The sequence below is a fragment of the Delphinapterus leucas genome, chromosome 4 (genome assembly GCF_059928025.1).
Source record: "Delphinapterus leucas isolate spDelLeu-1000000601 "Yukka" chromosome 4, BTC_Dleu_Yukka2, whole genome shotgun sequence".
NCBI classification, from domain to species: domain Eukaryota; kingdom Metazoa; phylum Chordata; class Mammalia; order Artiodactyla; family Monodontidae; genus Delphinapterus; species Delphinapterus leucas.
Window position 1 is genome coordinate 53,239,280 of NC_143132.1, and position 3,927 is coordinate 53,243,206.

The following is a 3,927-nucleotide window of genomic DNA, read 5'->3' on the forward strand; positions in this document are numbered from 1 at the left end:
ACTGAGGAGCTGAATTTTTAATCTCTTTAGATTTAAACTTAAATAGCCACCTATGGGTAGTGGCTACTGTACTGGACAGCACAACTTTACATTTTAAATACTTTGAAGGCCGGGCCTTTGTAAATGACTTCATCACTCACTGAGCCCTGCGCAAGGTGGACCTCATGATAAATACTCATTAGCTGCTAAGTAACCCTGGAAAGATTCAGTAATCATAAAAACAGAAATAAGTGTAGGAGTGAGCACTCGCGTGGCTGATGGAGGCCGGAGGAGGCAGTGACTGCTGGGAGGAGAGCGTAAGGTACCGGCATTCCGGGTAAAGGGGTGCAGTAAAAGATACACATTATTGAAAAATGACATTTTAATTTAAGGCTCAAGATGCAAAATCATAAACCAGATGGTACTGTCAAGAAGAACTTAATTGAAATCATAACCAGAAAAATTAACCAACTTCCAGAAGCAGAAAGGAATCTGCTTGAAAATGGATCAACATATATTGGACTTAATGCTGCCCTCTGTGGCCTAATAGCAAATAGTCTCTTTCGATGCATCCTACATGTGACACAGGCTCATGTAGCTGCTGGCTTACCAATGGCAGTGATCCCATTTTTGACGGCACACGTATCTTACAAAGGTTTAGTAAGTTTACCTTTGAATACAGGTGATTTACATTGTGAAACCTGTATCATAACACGAGGTGGACTGGTTGGTCTTGTTTTTGGTGGCCTGTACCCTGCTTTCTTGGCTATCCCTGTGAATGGTGACCTAGCAGCCAGGTATAGCTCAGCCCCGCTATCCAAGAAAGGAAACATCTTAAATTACTGGATTAGGATTTCTAAGCCTGTCTTTAGAAAGATGTTATTTCCCATTTTGCTTCAGACTGGGTTTGCAGCATACCTTGGGTCTAGACAATATAAACTACTTATAAAGGCTCTTCAGTTACCTGAACCTGACCTAGAAATTCAGTGATGGTTAAGCAAATCTGTACACAAAAATAAAACTGTAAAAATAAAAAATAAAATAAAATAAAAAAAGAAATAAGTGTATAGCCAACTAGAATAAGTCACTGTAAATTTAAATAGTTCTTACTTTAATTGCATAGGAAAATAGAATATATTCCAGTCATATCCATTAACAAAGCATAAGGTATTTTTAACTCATTGCAAAGTTGATAAAGAAGACCATAATGTTTTCTCCTTGAGAGCTGTAGGCTGTGGTTTACCATCAACTTTTCAGGGCATGAGGCTAAATGCAGAGCCAGAATCAACTTCTATGGATTCTTTATTAATGTTTCACTTGGAATTCTGAGTTCTTTCTTGCCACACTGTCACTATATATGTCACAATGGTTTTTCCATCTCTCCTAAGGTTCAGACCCTTTGTTATATATGAATTTCTAACAGCATTTCAGTACAAAGTGTCTATTGCAAGATATCTTATGAGATTTTTTTAGGTGGCTCAAAAGAAACGAAGGAACATTGGTTTCTATTATGACCATACATTTAACCTAAATTTGAGTGGAAATATAAGCTGCTATTTTGGAAAAGAAAAACAAGCAATGTATAACTCTATTTCAAAACTTCCTTCTAGTCACTTGGAATTGCACATTGGGCACCAGGATCCTCACCATCACACCACTGTAAAAACTGTTAAAAAAAACAAATTTTACTTCTCCCCTGAAAAATGTAGATCCTTTACAATTGCAGTCATGTTAGAAGGTTAACAATATTAAGCATTAAAATGTGCCACCAGTAAATGAGGTGACATAGTTAAAACTGAATAGTGAAATTTGCATTTATATATCTTCTCTATTAGCCTTCCACTCAGTTTGACTTTCATTACTTTTCAAATTCCTTTAAAGAATTTCTGTATAATTGATATTTTCTTTTTTCCATAAAAGTATACAAAAGCTTTGGTACTACAGAAATGAAACCTGATTTATACACTGACAAAGAAATTATATGAATGGTGGTGATAAGTATTAGGAACTGAAGGGAATAGGACTGGAGTCCTCTAGGTTATAGAGCTCACTAAGGTAGGGGTCAAACTGAGCCAAATTTGGTGGCCTATTACATGACCATTTGTAAAGTACACGCTTAGAATTTGTACACTGTACACTGTAGGGTTCAAAACTTGAAAATCAAGGATACTGACATTAGGAGGTGGGATGTTTAGATGGCCTTAGAAATGGGGAGTAAGAAGCTGGAGGGGAGATATATAGTCGATCCTAATTAACTGTGGATTCTGTATTTGTGAATCTGCCTACTTGCTACAAACTTTTTGCAGCCTTAAAATCAATAGTCATGGTGCTTTCACAGTCACGTGTGTTCACGTGCAGAGCAGAGTAGTTTGCTGCTCCCGTTCCCAGCTCAGGTCACTAGGCGATGCTCTGCATCCTTGTTTCAGCTCTCATACGTAAACAAGTGTCCTTTCCATGGTCTATTTAGTGCCCATTTTTCTGGTTTTTTTTTTTTTTACCTTTACTGTTTAAAATAGCCCCCGTGTGTAGTGCAGAAGTGCTGTCTAGTGTTCCTATGTGCAAGAAGGCTGTGATGTGCCTTATGGAGAAAAGATATGTGATAGATAAGCTTTGTTTAGAAGTGAGCTAGAGCACAGTTGACTGTGAGTTCAATTTCAGTGTAAGTGAATAAACAGTATATATTAAATAAGTTGTCTTTAAACAGAAACAAAGTTATGTATTGATTGGTTGATAAGACTACTGTGACCAGAAGCTCACGGGAACCTAACTCTGTATTTCCCCTAGGAGCAATGGTTCAGTATTTGCTAATTCAGTGTTCATGGTGACTTTTAGAGAGAAACAACTATGAATAACGAGAATCAATGGTATATATTGGAGAAGTGAGGGAATATTAGAGACATTTAATTACTATTTTGGGGGGCATGTTATTTATGTCCATAATGGGCTCTAGGTCCCAAATAGAGCATTAGGATAGGGGAGACCTGAAAGTTTCTGAGACATGTTTTCTTGACTTAGGTCCATGGGTTAACTTCAGTGAGTCCCGAACACCATGAAATGAAAGAGTATATTATGTATATATGTACATGTGTGTTTTTTTTTCTTTTTTCTTTTTTTTTTTCTCTACATGTGTGCATTTTTCTGGAGGTTTGGTCCAGAATTTCCAGTAGATTTTCAAAACTGTCCATGACTCAATTAAAAATTACTGCTCTGTGATGTAAGTGTGAGGCCTAGGACTGTGGTACTATATACAGAGCTTCAGCTGAGTAGGAACTTGGCTTTTGTCTGACAATGCCTAGCAAGGATGTGGCTTTGGGTTTGGTGGGAGATGGAGCTTGAATGGTCAATTGGGAACTCAAGGAAGAAAGATCATGGAAACTTTTTTATCTGATCACACATAAAGGCTGCTCAGCCATGAAAGAAATGCCTGAGGAAGACAGCCTCTGAGACTCTATAAGGAACTTGGGGAGTCAGGCCTTTCAGGCGTAGGTCCACTTTACAAAGATTGGAGGCTCAGAAAGTTCTTGACATAAGAATTTTTAATGCAAATGTTTAGAGCTGAAAATCTATATATTTTAATTTAGAGTTAAATTTGAATATCAAGAAAACCAAATCTTGGTTTAGGAATTGGTGGTTTGCACAAGTGTTTTGTGGGTGGTGAATGGTTGCCCTGTGCCGATCTTTTGGCCCTTAGTGTACCATCTCCCATCCTTGTCCTTTCTGTCCAGAGTGCTTTTCATGATAGATAATCCCTAGGGGTGTGGGATACCAGAGGGCTTATGTTTACAGATGTGGTGAGGCTGTTAAGAGAAGTTTGGATCACAAATGGGATGAAATGCTTGTAGGTGCCCACAGAGAAAAGGCAAGTCACATGGTTTTCTAGATCTCAGAAAAACTTAATCCTGGAGCTGAAGGAAAGACTCTCCTGTTCACTAATTGGTAGAAGTTCTC

The 3,927-nt window shown here is 37.9% G+C and overlaps 1 pseudogene; it reads left to right on the forward strand.

Moving 5' to 3' along the window:
• Positions 1-213: 213 nt before the first annotated feature.
• Positions 214-1,475, forward strand: LOC111175310 (transmembrane protein 126A pseudogene; annotated as a pseudogene).
• Positions 1,476-3,927: the final 2,452 nt, after the last annotated feature.